The 16,170-nt window shown below is 39.0% G+C and overlaps 1 protein-coding gene across 5 annotated transcripts in view; it reads left to right on the top strand.

Moving 5' to 3' along the window:
- The window catches only part of BBS12 (Bardet-Biedl syndrome 12), a 94,858-nt gene that overhangs the window by 59,541 nt on the left and 19,147 nt on the right, over nucleotides 1–16,170 (top strand). For 4 of the 5 annotated variants that reach the window (XR_013828030.1, XR_013828031.1, XR_013828033.1 and 1 more), the window contains exons 3-5: nucleotides 6,159–6,285; nucleotides 9,988–10,094; nucleotides 12,286–12,341. The gene's annotated coding sequence lies outside the window, so the exon portion shown is untranslated. Of the gene's footprint in view, nucleotides 1–5,036; nucleotides 5,267–6,158; nucleotides 6,286–9,987; nucleotides 10,095–12,285; nucleotides 12,342–16,170 lie in introns of those variants that run through there. The other variant, XR_013828032.1, reaches the window with a different exon arrangement.

Raw genomic sequence — 16,170 nt, 5'->3', positions numbered from 1 at the left:
GGCAGCAGAAGTTCTGGGAAGTACTCCTTGGTGTGAGCCCTCCCAGAGACTGTCATTAGCTCCACCAAAGAGCCCAGGTAGGCTCCAGTGTTTGGTGGCCTCAGGCCAAACAACCAACAGCCCCACCTATCAACAGTCAAGTGGATTAAAGTTTTACTGAGTTCTGCCCACCAGAGCAACACTCAGCTCTACCCACCACCACTCCCTCCCATCAGGAAACTTACACAAGCCTCATAGATAGACTCATCCACCAGAGGGCAGACAGCAGAAGCAAGAAGAACTACAATCCTGCAGCCCGTGGAATAAAAACCACATTCACAGAAAGATAGACAAGATGAAAAGGCAGAAGGCTATGTACCAGATGAAGGAACAAGATAAAACCCCAGAAAAACAACTAAATGAAGTGGAGATAAGCAACCTTCCAGAAAAAGAATTCAGAATAATGATAGTGAAGATGATCCAGGACCTCAGAAAAAGAATGGAGGCAAAGATCGAGAAGATGCAAGAAATGTTTAACAAAGACCTAGAAGAATTAAAGAACAAACAAACAGAGATGAACAATACAATAACTGAAATGAAAAATACACTAGAAGGAATCAATAGCAGAATAACTGAGGCAGAAGGACAGATAAGTGACCTGGAAGACAGAATGGTGTCTGCTTCACTGCTGTGGAGCAGAATAAAGAAAAAAGAATGAAAAGAAATGAAGACAGCCTAAGAGACCTCTGGGGCAATATTAAACGCACAAACATTTGCATTAAAACGGTCCCAGAAGGAGGAGAGAGAGAGAGGAGCCGAGAAAATATTTGAAGAGATTATAGTTGAAAACTTCCCTAACATGGGAAAGGAAATAGCCACCCAAGACCAGGAAGCGCAGTGAGTCCCATACAGGATAAACCCAAGGAGAAACATGCCGAAACACATAATAATCAAATAGGCAAAAATTAAAGACAAAGAAAAATTATTAAAAGCAGCAAGGGAAAAATGACAAATAACATACAAGGGAACTCCCATAAGGTTAATAGCTGATTTCTCAGCAGAAACTCTACAAGCCAGAAGGGGGTGGCATTATATGCTTAAAGTGATGAAACGGAAAAACCTAAAACCAAGATTACTCTACCTGACAAGGATCTCATTCAGTTTCGATGGAGAAATCAAAAGCTTTACAGAGAAGCAAAAGCTAAGAGAATTCAGCACCACCAAACCAGCTCTACAACAAATGCTAAAGGAACTTCTCTAAGTGGGAAACAGAAGAGAAGAAAAAGACCTACAAAAACAAACCCAAAACAATTAAGAAAATGGTCATAGGAACCTACATATCGATAATTACCTTAAACGTGAATGGATTAAATGCTCCAACCAAAAGACGCAGGCTTGCTGAATGGATATAAAAACAAGACCCATCTATATGCTGTCTACAAGAGACCCACTTCAGACCTAGGGACACATACAGACTGAAAGTGAGGGGATGGAAAAAGATATTCCATGCAAACGGAAATCAAAAGAAAGCTGGAGTAGATAAAATAGATCAGATAAAATAGACTTTAAAATAAAGAATGTTACAAGAGACAAGGAAGGCACTACATAGTGATCAAGGGATCAATCCAAGAAGAAGATAAAACAATTATAAATATATATGAACCAAACCTAGGAGCACCTCAATACATAAGGCAACTGTTGACAGCTATAAAAGAGGAAATCAACAGTAATACAAAAATAGTGGGAGATTTTAACACCTCACACCAATGGACAGACCATCCAAAATGAAAATAAATAAGGAAACAGAAGCTTTAAATGACACAATAGACCAGATAGATTTAATTCATATTTATAGGACATTCCATCCAAAAACAGCAGATTACACTTTCTTCTCAAGTGCGCATGGAACATTCTCCAGGATAGATCACATCTTGGGTCACAAATCAAGCCTCAGTAAATTTAAGAAAATTGAAATCATATCAAGCATCTTTTCTGACCACAACACTATGAGATTAGAAACGAATTACAGGGAAAAAAATGTAAAAAACACAAACACATGGAGGCTAAACAATACGTTACTAAATAACCAAGAGATCACTGAAGAAATCAAAGAGGAAATCAAAAAAACCTAGAGACAAATGACAATGAAAACACAATGATCCAAAACCTATGGGACACAGCAAAAGCAGTTCTAAGAGGGAAGTTTATAGCAATACAAGCCTACCTCAAGAAACAAGAAAAATCTCAAATAAACAATCTAACATTACACCTAAAGGAACTAGAGAAAGAAGAAAAAACAGAAACCAGAGTTAGTAGAAGGAAAGAAATCATAAAGATCAGAGCAGAAATAAATGAAATAGAAACAAAGAAAACAATAGCGAATCTCAATAAAACTAAAAGCTGGTTCTTTGAGAAGATAAACAAAATTGATAAACCATTAGCCAGACTCACCAAGAAAAAGAGGGTGAGGACTCAAATCAATAAAATTAGAAATGAAAAAGGAGAAGTTACAGCAGACACTGCATAAATAAAAAGCATCCTAAGAGACTACTACAAGCAACACTATGCCATTAAAATGGACAACCTGGAAAAAATGGACAAATTCTTAGAAAGGTATAACCTTCCAAGACTGAACCAGGAGGAAATAGAAAATATGAACAGACCACACAAGTAATGAAATTGAAACTGTGATTAAAAATCTTCCAACAAACAAAAGTCCAGGTCCAGATGGCTTCACAAGCAAATTCTATCAAACATTTAGAGAACAGCTAACACCTATCTTTCTCAAACTCTCCCAAAAAATTGCAGAGGAAGGAGCACTCCCAAACTCATTCTATGAGCCCACCATCACCCTGATACCAAAACCAGAGAAAGATACTACAAAAAAAGAAAATTACGGACCAATATCACTGATGAATATAGATGCAAAAATCCTCAACAAAATACTGGCAAACAGAATCCAACAACACATTAAAAGGATCATACACCATGATCAAGTGGAATTTATCCCAGGGATGCAATGATTCTTCAATATACGCAAATCAATCAATGTGATATGCCATATTAACAAACTGAAGAATGAAAACCATATGTTCATCTCAATAGATGCAGAAAAAGCTTTTGACAAAATTCAATACCCATTTATGATAAAAGCTCTCCAGAAAGTGGGCATAGAAGGAACGTACCTCAACATAATAAAGGCCATATACAACAAACCCACAGCAAACATCATTCTCAATGGTGAAAAACTGAAAGCATTTCCTCTAAGATCAAGAACGAGACAAGGATGTCCACTCTCGCCACTATTATTCAACATAGTTTTGGAAGTCCTAGCCACAGCAATCAGAGAAGAAAAAGTAATAAGAGGAATACAAATTGGAAAAGAAGTAAAATGTTACTGTTTGCAGATGACATGATACTATACATAGAGAATCCTAAAAATGCCACCAGAGGGGCTTCCCTGGTGGCACAGTGGTTGGGAGTCCACCTGCCAATGCAGGGGACACGAGATCGTGCCCCGTTCCGGAAGGATCCCACGTGCCGCGGAGCGGCTGGGCCCGTGGGCTGTGGCCGCTGAGCCTGCGCGTCTGGAGCCTGTACTCTGCAACGGGAGAGGCCACAGCAGTGAGAGGCCCGCGTAACGCAAAAAAAAATAATAATAATGCCACCAGAAAACTACTAGAGCTAATCAATGAATTTGGTAAAGTTGCAGGATACAAAATTAATGCACAGAAATCTCTTGCATTCCTATACACTAATGATGAAAAATCTGAAAGAGAAATTAAGGAAATACTCCCATTTACCATTGCAACAGAAAGAGTAAAATACCTAGGAATAAACCTACCTAGGGAGACAAAAGACCTGTATGCAGAAAACTATGACACTGATTAAAGAAATTAAAGATGATACCAACAGATGGAGAGATATACCATGTTCTTGGATTGGAAGAATCAATATTGTGAAAATGGCTATACTACCCAAAGCAATCTACAGATTCAATGCAATCCCTATCAAATTACCAATGGCATTTTTTATGGAACTAGAACAAATAATCTTAAAATTTGTATGGAGACACAAAAGACCCTGAATAGCCAAAGCAGTCTTGAGGGAAAAAAACGGAGCAGGAGGAATCAGACTCCCTGACTTCAGACTATACTACAAAACTACAATAATCAAGACAATATGGTACTGGCACAAAAACAGAAACATAGATCAATGGAACAAGATAGAAACCCCAGAGATAAACCCACACACCTGTGGTCAACTAATCTATGACAAAGGAGGCAAAGATATACAATGCAGAAAAGACAGCCTCTTCAATAAATGGTGCTGGGAAAGCTGGACAGCTACATGTAGAAGAATGAAATTAGGACACTCCCTAACACCATACACAAAAATAAACTCAAAATGGATTCGAGACCTAAATGTAAGACTGGACACTATAAAACTCTTAGAGGAAAACATAGGAAGGACACTCTTTGACATAAATCCCAGCAAGATCTTTTTTGATCTACCTCCTAGAGTAATGGAAATAAAAACAAAAATAAGCAAATGGGACCTAATGAAACTTCAAAGCTTTTGCACAGCAAAGAAAACCATAAACAAGACGAAAAGACAACCCTCAGAATGGGAGAAAATATTTGCAAACGAATCAACGGACAAAGGATTAATCTCCAAAATATATAAACAGCTCATGCAGCTCCATATTAAAGAAACAAACAACCCAATCCAAAAATGGGCAGAAGACCTAAATAGACATTTCTCCAAAGAAGACATACAGATGGCCAAGAAGTACATGAAAAGCTACTCAACATCACTAATTATTAGAGAAATGCAAATCAAAACTACAATGAGGTATCACCTCACACCAGTTAGAATGGGCATCATCAGAAAATCTACAAACAACAAATGCTGGAGAGGGTGTGGAGAAAAGGAAACCCTCTTGCACTGTTAGTGGGAATGTAAGTTGATACAGCCACTATGGAGAACAGTATGGAGGTTCCTTAAAAAACTAAAAATAGAATTACCATATGATCCAGCAATCCCACTACTGGGCATATACCCTGAGAAAACCATAATTCAAAAAGACACATGCACCTCAATGTTCATTGCAGCACTATTTACAATATCCAGGACATGGAAGCAACCTAAGTATCCAACGACAGACGAATCGATAAAGAAGATGTGGTACATATATACAATAGAATATTACTCAGCCACAAAAAGGAACGAAATTGAGTCATTTGTTGAGATGTGGATGGATCTAGAGACTGTCATACAGAGTGAAGTAAGTCAGAAAGTGAAAAACAAATATCGTATATTAACGCATGTATGTGGAGCCTAGAAAAATGGTAGAGATGAGCCAGTTTACAGGGCAGAAGTTGAGACACAGATGTAGAGAACAAACGTATGGACACCAAGAGGGGAAAGCTGCGGGGGTGGGGTGTGGGGATGGTGGTGTGCTGAATTGGGCGATTGGGATTGACATGTATACACTGATGTGTATAAAATTGATGACTAATAAGAACCTGCTGTATAAAAAACAAACAAACAAAAACTAATACTAAACTTTCTTTGGGTTATTTTTATGGAAACATTTTAATATAAATGTTTCAGACATTACATGAAATTCCTAAAAATCTTATATGTTCTGGTATAATGTTATAAGTCATAATTCTAGTTATTACTTTAAAATGTATATCTCAGAAATAACTAAATTTCCTTGTCAATTGCATTATTATGAACTTTCATCAAATCTTTAACCGTGGTCATTCTTAAGTCTTTTGTCATTTACAGACAGTTCTGGGTATACTCTGATGCTTTTACAAAAATGTTTCTATAAAAGGGTTTCATCTTCATCCTTTCATTTTCACCTTCATCATGGAAAAGACTCTGACAAGTACAGGTTTCTGGTAACTGACTATACTGCTGAACTGAATGAATAAGCATTTTCAGAACTCTAATGGAAAACTGATGAATTCATAAAAATTCTAAGAAAAGATCAAGATGAAAAAATAATTAATGACATGGGACTGAGTGAACTGATGAGAATGATTATAATTTTTGTGACTTTCTGTTTGAATAAAAAAAATTAAAAAAAAAACAGTACCAACATGTCTTGGTTCAGGCTGCTATAAAAGAATATATTTCTATTATTAACAGAAATTTATTTCTCACAGTTTTGAAGGCTGGGAAGGCCAAGATCAAAGTGCTGGCAGATTCAATGTCTGGTGAGAGCTTGCTTCCTGGTCCATAGACTGCCTATGTGTTCTTCTCACTGTGTCCTCACCTGGCAGAAAGGGCAAGGTATGTACCTGGGGTCTCTTTTATAAGAGAGCTTTACCTTACCTCCATGACCTAATCACCTCCTAAAGGCCTCTTGTCCTTATACTATCACATTGAGGCTTAGGATTTCAGTTTGTGCATTTTGGGAAGATCAAGCAATGTAGCAAATTTAGGGAGGTGAGCCTTATGATAGCAATTGTGACACTTCTAATAGCCCCAAACTTTGGGGATGTTCCACGTTGAAAGCAATGCTGTAAACAGCCTTTCCACTGCTTATAATTTCTACACTATAATGCAACTTTTATTATATTTAATACAATTCCTACAATATATACTATTATGTAAGAACTGATACGAACTAATCTATAATATACATTGTATATAAATATTATATTTATATACAATGTATATTATAGATCAGTATGTATATAATAGTATGTACTATTATATACACACATGCATGCATGAGCACGCCTGCACACACGCGCGCACACACACACACACACACGCGCACACACACACACACACACACACACACACACACACACACACACTAGATGTTCATCACATTGATGAGGGACACAGATAATTGAGTCTATTTGAAATTTAAGCTTTTCACCATGGTGTTGTTTGAATAGCTATGTTCCCTTTATCTTAAGACTTCTAGTGCTGATGGCATTTTCTCTTTCATGACAGTAGGATGTTTAGTAAGACACTAAGGCTTATATATAACATTTAAAATTATTAAGAATAAGCAATTATAAAAATCTTAAGAGCATCTTTCCCTCTCAAGAATCTAGATGTCTGTCAAGAGCCTAGATCGCCTTAACCGTTAAGATTATTGTAGAATTAACAAATTCAACTTGTTCCTGGTCTCTGTCAGGTTTATTTAGATATAATAACTCCTATGTGTGGGCATACCGTGAAAAATAGATATGATGAGATGTAGCTGTAATAAGTGTAGGTATAATAACAGCTTCTATGTATCTGTGTGGCGTGGGGATCCCAGCTTGAACTTAAAGTACGTCTACAGCTCTACTGACAATTCCCACCCTCTCCCGCCATTGAATTATCAGGAGTCCTTGGGGAGCTTGGCTTGAAGCAAAGCCTGTCTCCCAAACATGCCCAGGCATGTTGGAACAATGTGTTGCCAAAAGATTAGAAATCACGAAATACCATGGGACAGAAAATGAGGTCCCAGTTGGCCTAGTGTCCTTAGTATTTCTGCCTAATGAGTTAATCCTGTAATCCATCCTTTTAATTTATTCTTTTAATTCCAGAATCTCGTGTTTATTTAGTCATCTGACTACTAGGAATTACTTTTGAAGTATAATATTACAAGAAGACAAAGACCAGAAGAAAGTATTACACACAGGGTTTCCTGTTTATAGATTTCAAAATACTTTAGGAACCCCATTAAATGATTAATGATGGAGAATGGAATATATCCAATGGATGCACTAGAAGTTTCTACACAAATGCATTGGATAGCTTGCTCCAATGTCTGACTCAGAGGGAAACATTCTAGTCACTCATGTACACAGAGAAGAAATCTGATGATAGACGGATGTAACTGTTGGGAATGAAGCGGCAGTGTTAATACTTCTGTTTTCTTTTCTTTCTTTCTTTTTTTTAAATTAATTTTTATTGGAGTATAGCTGCTTTACAATGTTGTGTTAGTTTCTGCTGTACAGCAAAGTGAATCAGCTATACGTATACATATATCCCCTCTTTTTTGGATTTCCTTCCCATTTAGGTCACCACAGAACATTGAGTAGAGTTCCCTCTGCTATATAGTAGCTTCTCGTTAGTTATCTTTTTTATACATAGTAGTGTATGCATGTTAATCCCAATATTTCATTAAAAAGATTTCAGCAAAAATATAATACTGGGATGCTGAATTTTTTAAATGACAGCATATTCTGCTATCAAAGTGTCCAATGACACCAGTCAGTTTCTCTTTCCTTGTAACTTCAATTCTCTTCTGTTTTTCTGCCAGTTTTTGAAAATAAATATGCAAGAAAATCACCAAAATAAACTATCATCATTTTCATCTTTCTAACCTCCAACAAGTGCTGACTCCTCCCCTTTTGGACAGTAATTCTGATGTGTGGAGCAAAGGGATTTTCTGATTCTTTTTATAAAAAATATTTATTTGATTGCACTGGGTCTTTGTCGTGGCAGGCGGGCTCCTTTGTTGCGGCAAGTGGGCTCCTTAGTTGCGGCATGTGGGATCTAGTTCCCTGACCAGGAATCGAACCCAGGCCCCCTGCATTGGGGGCATGGAGTCTTAACCACTGTGCCACCAGGGAAGTCCCTCTGATTCTTTTTTTTTTTGGCTGCTTTGGGTCTTCATTGCTGTGCACGGGCTTTCTCTAGTTGCAGCGAGTGGGGGCTACTGTTTGTTGCAGTGCACGGGCTTCTCATTGCGGTGGTTTCTCTTGTTGCAGAACACGGGCTCTAGGCGCATGGGCTTCAGTAGTTGTGGCACGTGGGCTCTAGAGCGCAGGCTCAGTAGTTGTGGCACACGGGCTTAGTTGCTCCACGGCACATGGGATCTTCCTGGACCAGGGCTCGAACCCGTGTCCCCTGCATTGGCAGGCAGACTCTCAACCACTGTGCCACCAGGGAATTCCCCCTCTGATTCTTAATAGAAGTAACAATACTTGGAATTTCGGTGCTTTGGGGATTTTTTTTCTCAAAAGCACAAACTAATCTTTTGTACTCTTTCCAAGAATTACTATATGACAGTTTCCAATCTGATTATGACTGTTTATCAATGCACAGAAAATTCAAAGACAGTATACAGTACCAATGATCAATAAAAAAAGAAAAGGAGAACTCTACAGTTTTCTTTTTTCCCCCACATCTATAACAAACGTGGCAAGAAGTTTCTTAAAGCATTTAAAGAAGAAAAAGGGCAAATTTTTATAAAAAGGAAAGAAAAGAGAAAAAGAAAGAGGAGAAATGGGTGCTGTTCAAGCTCGGAAGATTCTTGAGTTCGATGAAGTTGTAATAGAAATAGTTTAAGGGAACATGGAATTTGAAAGCAATTTTGAATGTTGGAAAAGAAGTAGCAACATGAGGCTACTGTTGGAGCATATACGAATGCTGATTCCTTCTTTTGGAGCAAATCAAAAGTCTTGCATTACCAGTCCCTTAACTAACCTGCTCTATTCCAGCTTCAGTTTTGTGGTATATCTTTTCCCAAGATAAAAAAGCTGTCATCAAATGAACATTTTTTTAGATATACTATTTTCTGGCTATTTTTTTTCTTGTTGCCCAATTACAGGGGTAAACAAGTTATTTCTTCTGGGTTCCATGTCTGAAACTCTTTATAGTAGAGAGGATTGTTATAAAGCTCAGAAAGACACTGTATATGAACATACGTTGAAATATACAAAGAATCATACAAATATAAGGCAACATCATTACCAAAATCACTTTGTGATATGTCCATTTTCTTTCCTTTTGTTTTTATTTTTCTCTCTTATGCTATCTTTATTTTATGAATAACCAAAACTGCTATATTAGAATTATAATATTATTCAGTTAGGTTGAAAATGGGAAACATTTTTGGATTTACTTTTCAGGAAAACTAACAAAAAATACTCTAAACTGCAAATTTTTACTTTAGATTGAGGGTGGTATGTTAAAAAAGATTACAAAACACAATCAAAAAAAGTTATTTTCTAAAAAGTAGTTTTTCTTCTCTATTTTCAGTGATTAGCCAGCTGCTTTGGTAGTGGTCATTGTCATCAAAACTGCCATGGAAGCAAAATTCCATCGCCTGGTATGCAGCCCTCAGAAAGCTCCTCTTATACTTCAAGGTAATTCAAGTTGTTACAGTAGTCATTTAGAGGAAAGAAGTCAATGGTCATAATAAATGATTTCTTTTCTTAGTATTTATAAACAGAGATCTCTGGGAAACAGACTGTGTGCAAAAGAAGGCAAAGAATACAAGAACAAATTATCAGATGGCTACAGTCACAGGGAATATGGTCTGTGTTCGGCTTGCATCCCGTTCCTAAGCGTTTCTGCTTAGACCAGTACTGCAGCAAGCACACATTTTGTATATTAAACATGCAAGAAGGAAAAGCCAACACCTGAAATGCCGTCCACTTCCAGCAATCTGCATGCTTTTTTTTTCTGGTTTATCAAGTAATGTTTTATATCAGATGGGAGATCTGGCTTCCTCCTTGGCTGCTTCCCCTGACGATTGCTTTAGTGTTTGCTATGGTATCATTACTTAATGTTTTATTATTTCCCCAAGTAAAAATAAGAAGGAAAGAAGTAAACCCATTCTTTAAAAAACATAACCCATTACAAAGGAAAAAAAAAGGATTTGGAGTTTGGCTACAGTTCATTCTCTAGAATGAATAATTATGCGGGGCTCTCAGGTCAATACTAACCAGAACAGAGACGTGTGCATGAACCAGCCCTATTTCACTGTTAGTTATTGGTCTTTAGTTTATCTTCCCTCAGTCTTTGCTCATCTGGAGACCCACATGGAAGAGCCAACGCCAATAAAAGAATGTTCTACATTCTTCCCAATCTCCCTTCCTATACAGGCCCTTTTTTCCTAAAGCTTGGTCATTTTGCTGTCTTCACCTTTAAAACCCCATCAGAATCCGCACGAAGACTGAATACTGGCAGAGTATGCCTCCCCAAAGTATGCCATTGGGCATAAGGATTATTTCTAGCTGCAGGTGCTTGAAAAACAGCAGGTACAAGAAGGATGCTCTCACCTTCCCCCCACCCCCTTTTTTTTAAATTTATTTTTGGCTGTGTTGGGTCTTCATTGCTGTGTGCAGGCTTTCTCTAGTTGCAGCGAGCGGGGGCTACTCTTCGTTGTGGTGCACGGGCTTCTCATTGCAGTGGCTTCTCTTGTTGCGGAGCATGGGCTCTAGGCGTGCAGGTTTCAGTTGTTGTGACGCACGGGCTCAGCAGCTGTGGCTCGTGGGCTCAGCAGTTGTGGCTCGCAGGCTCTAGAGTGCAGGCTCAGTAGTTGCGGCACACGGGCTTAGTTGCTCCACAGCTTGTGGGATCTTCCTGGACCAGGGCTCGTGGATTCTTAACCACTGCACCACCAGGGAAGCCCCTCACTCCCCTTTTCTTCCCCAAAGCAGAAGATAAAACTCCCTTTTGAAAGATGCCCTCCTGGTACCAGGAGGAAAGGAACATTCTTACCACCAGAGATGGAGAGTGGAGGCCAAGAGCACTCTGTACAAACAGACCTTGTTAAAATAACTCTGATCTTCCTTTGCTCTCCCCATATATGTTAGTTACTTTTCCACAACTTTCTTTGTTCAACCTAGTATATAAACACTTAGGCCTGGCCTCTTCTTTGGGTCTTCATTTTCCCGTGAAGGCTCCCATGTACATGTAAAAATAAAATTTGTATACTTTTCTCCTGTTAATTTGTTTTATGTCAGCTTAATTCCCTGGCCTAGCTGGAGATCACGAGAGTAGGGGGAAAGTTTTGCTCCCCTTCAAGGCCAAGTGTAGACATTATACAATGGCTCAGATTCTTTTGAACTAGTTTTTCATTATAGCTTGCTGTTCTTCTAATCCATCTGGAATGAGTATTCTTAAGATTGGAATTGGGGTAATCATAAAGCTCATCTTCTATATGATTCCACTTACTTTCTGGTTTCTGGCTTTTTACTTGACTGCCTGCCTTGGGTAGACATTAAACAGGAAGGCACTTAAGCAGGAAATGAGATAAAGACTTACAAATGGCACACCTCAATAAAACGGAATGTGCACACATTTCCATAGATGTAGATTTCGATAATCACAATTTCTATTAGTAAACCACGATGACCTGCTCGATATTTTTGTTATGCAGAAGTTTTTCCTCTTGAAAAATAACTGTTAATATTTGAATAAAAAGGAAAAATACATACCATCTATGTATTTTAAGCAAAAGACTTTATTTGGGGGGCAATTATTTTTAATAATATTAAAATTTTTCCAGAATACCAATGCTTTCTTACTCTTTTTAATTCTCATTTAAAGGATCAGTTTATCCTGAAATATGTTACAGAGGAGAAATGGAAAGATTCTTTGAAAAAGTAAGTATTGAATATGTTACATAAAACTCCTGCATATCTAGTCATCACTTGCTAGATGACTATTAAACTGAGTATGCAATCAGCTAAGCTAATAGGAAACACAGTTTGAAACTTTATTGATTTTCTACTGTATAGCACAGGGAACTCTACTCAATGCTCCGCGGTGACCTAACTGGGAAGGAAGTCTAAAAGGAGAGTGGCTATATGTATATGTATAGCTGATTCACTTTGCTGTACAGTAGAAACTAACTCAACATTGTAAAGCAACTATACTCCAACAAAAATAAATAAATAAATAAAATAAACTTTACTGATTTTGACTAAAAGCACAATTTGCCTTTCCTATACTTACGTTAAGAACCATATATAATAAGGCAAAAAAATGCTTTAGATTATCTTTTAAAGTTGGACATTGAATTATAAAATTATAATACTTAATAAAAATAGAACACATAGAAACTTAGAGAAGAATTATACAGAATATGAACTAAGGTAAAAAAATATTAAATCAGTTTTGCCATAGTGACAAACAGAAATAGCAGTACAAAGCAAAATTGGTGTCACTGGCCAAATTGTATGCATCTTGAATTCATCTGTGGTGTGCAAGTTAATTCTGTTCTTCAAATATGTCTCTCTCTGTTTCTTTGTTTCTCTCTCCCAACGCACACACGCATGGACACACATTCACAAATACATACATTCAACTTCTTTGGTCCCAATCTACCAGAGAACATTATTTCTTGATTCAATTATCTTCAAAAAAATGTTTTCTGGGGCTTCCCTGGTGGCGCAGTGGTTGAGAGTCCGCCTGCCGATGCAGGGGACACGGGCTCGTGCCCCAGTCCGGGAAGATCCCACATGCTGCGGAGCAGCTAGGCCCGTGAGCCATGGCCGCTGAGCCTGCGCATCCAGAGCCTGTGCTCCGCTACGGGAGAGGCCACAACAGTGAGAGGCCCACAAAAAAAAAAAAAATGTTTTTTGAATGCCCTGTAAGTAGTAGCATAGCGCAGTAGTAGCTATGTAGTGGCAAGTAAGACACTGGTCCTCTAGGTACTTAGTGGAAGAAATAAATTATGCACACAAACAGTTATAGTAGAAAACAGAGTCAAACACCATAAATGAGACATCTAATGGTTCAAGAGATGTCATTTTGCTTGGGGACAAGTCTTATGGAAAAAGACAAGTCTTTTGGAAAAAACAATGAAATTTAGTGTCGGCTATGCAGGTGGTGAGGCTTTTATAGAAATGATGGCAGGAAAGCTGAGGGGACTGATGGAAACCAGCAGCGTGAGCAATGACACAGAGGAGAGCCCAGTCTAGAGTGATTATGAGCAAGTCATTCTATTTAGCTGCAGTGTAAAAAGTGGCGAGTAGCTGGCAGGGCAGGGAGGATGGAGAGAAGCTTGAGAAGGTAAGTAAAACCACCAGGAGGAAATTATCCTTTACTCAGAAGACAGTGAAGATTCCTAGGAGGTTCTGGAGAAAGAGCGTGGCATGCTCAAGTAGCAGTTGAGAAAACATTATTTTTAAATGAGACTGTAGGTTAAACTGTAGGTACAGAGATCGATTAGCAGGTATATGCACTGCCCAGAAAAACGAAGGAAGCAGTGGAAATGGACAAGAGGACACCAAGCCACAGATAGTTCAGAATCTTTAGGACCTGGTAATCAGAAGAACTTGGGAGCTAAAGGTGTTACTCTTGGTTACAGCCAGATAACAGAAGGTTAAATTGAATTCGCTTAGGCAAAAAGAGTTCACAAAATCCAAAGGGGGGCTGAAACCCAGCCCTGGGAGCACTTAGAGCCAACTAGAAGCAGGGACCCAAATGCCATCCTATCTCTCACCGACCATCCTTCCTGCACGCTGTTGTCAACCAACTTTCCGTCTTACAGAGGAGCTTTTTCCACGTGGCAGACGTGGTCACTAATACCTCCTGAGGTTTATGTCTTTCAAGTTCTACCACTGAGAGGAAATAACAAACAGACATTGCTTTCTTCTCAAATCCAAACATCACAGGAAATAACTGCTTTCCATGGTAATTTACATGTATTATCTCACTTGATACTCATTAACAGTCCAATGAAGCAGGTACTTTATCATCAGAGAAACCCATGCCACCTATCTAGAGGATAGTAACCTAGTCATTAAAATCCTGCCGTTTACTTCAGGGTCAAGCCATCAACCACCGTGTACTGCTGCTCTCCACAGGCATACTGTGGATCCACCCTTTAGCCAATCATCTGAGGCCAGAGAAGGTTGAACCCTGTAAGACTGTGGCCGTGTGGCTAGGATGGGACAGTTCTTGAAGAAGCAGGGCTGGCAGACAGAAAAGCCTCTAGAAAGCCACTGAACAGAGACAAATCCAAAGTATCAAGCTAGGGTGCTGAAAGATGAATCATCAGGAAGTGATCATTTGCAAGAGAACGTAATGAGTTTGACTTTGACTAGTTTGGTTTGTGCTGGCCGCTCACGTATGTAGATACAGCCAGGCAGGTGGGAATCAGATGGCTGTGTACCCAGGTAGAGACTAATTTTATAAGTCTAGGAGTCATGCTCAAAGCAGGGGTAATTAAAGAAAAGGGAGTGGATGTTTGCTGAGGAAAAAAGTATAGAGCGGGTTCTAAAAATGAAAGAGAGAGTAGGAGTTCTTGGTGGAGGACCCGGGGAAGGAACTTGGGAAAGACTTATACGTTTGGAGAACAGAAAAAGGAAAAGTCAGTAATAATGGAAGCAGAGAAGAAGCCACCAGGAAAAGACGAAAAGGGTGAGAGAGGAGGGTCCAAAGACAAGAACACTGCAAGATGAAGTAATGACAGTATCATCTAGAGACAGAGAAGGAAGGCCCAGAACAATCTAATTAGACAACAGTCACTGGCGTCCATTTGGCAGCAAAGCGTGGGAGGGAATGTTTAAACTAATCACGGTTTAAGGAGTAGAGAGGGGCAGTGGGTCACGAAGTGGGTCGCAGGTGTGATGAGTCTTTGACGAGGTTCAGTGATGAAGGAAAGAAGAGAAGTCGTATGGAAAACAGCGTTTTACGATATGGGAGCCCTGAGTCTGCTGTAGGTCCAGGGGGCAGAGCCGTTAGAAAAGGAGGACTCACACGTGGGCAGCCCTGAAGGAAGGAAGGCCTCGTAGCACCTCACCTACCTAGAACCTGGCGAGCCGGCAACCTCTCCTATCCAGAATACGATCAAGAACCACGAGGCAAAAATGGTCTCAACAGCCTAAATCAATGTCATTATACTTTTTCAATCAAGTTCATGGGTTTCACCTAAAAGAAAACTCTGATTCTTCTGCAAAACTGAATCAGTCTCACTCTCCTCTAGGTCAGAGATGGAGAAATGTTTCTCCTGGGCTCTAGTCTGACAGTAGAAAACCACACCCACATATACTCATGATAAAAGGTTAAATCAAATTCCCATTTAATTAGCTAAGGATACAAAATCTCATAGGACATCAGGAAGCCACAGAGCAGGAACAGATGTAGCATATTTCAGCATGGCTTTCCTTGACCCAGGGTCCCTGGGAGCAGAGGTGGGATAGGGACAAGAAAATAAAACTGACACTGTCCATACAGGGTGGGGTTTTCTACCTGGAAACATAATTCTGGCTAAAACCCTGTCCTTCTATACTAAGTGTTCAATCACCATTCTAGAACTTACACTAACACCATAGGTCATTCCGTCTAACAGAAGGCTTACAGATACCAGGTTTCCTGGTCCTTGAACCATTCTCACCATCAGCAGGATACATCAGTGTATAGTCAGTGCCAGGTATCCCCAAATAACAGCTCTGCCTCTGGTTCTCCAGTACCCTAGAAAGATCA

The sequence above is a fragment of the Stenella coeruleoalba genome, assembly GCF_951394435.1.
Source record: "Stenella coeruleoalba genome assembly, chromosome: 4".
Classification (NCBI taxonomy): Eukaryota; Metazoa; Chordata; class Mammalia; order Artiodactyla; family Delphinidae; genus Stenella; species Stenella coeruleoalba.
This window is presented reverse-complemented; position numbering and strand designations above follow the sequence as displayed.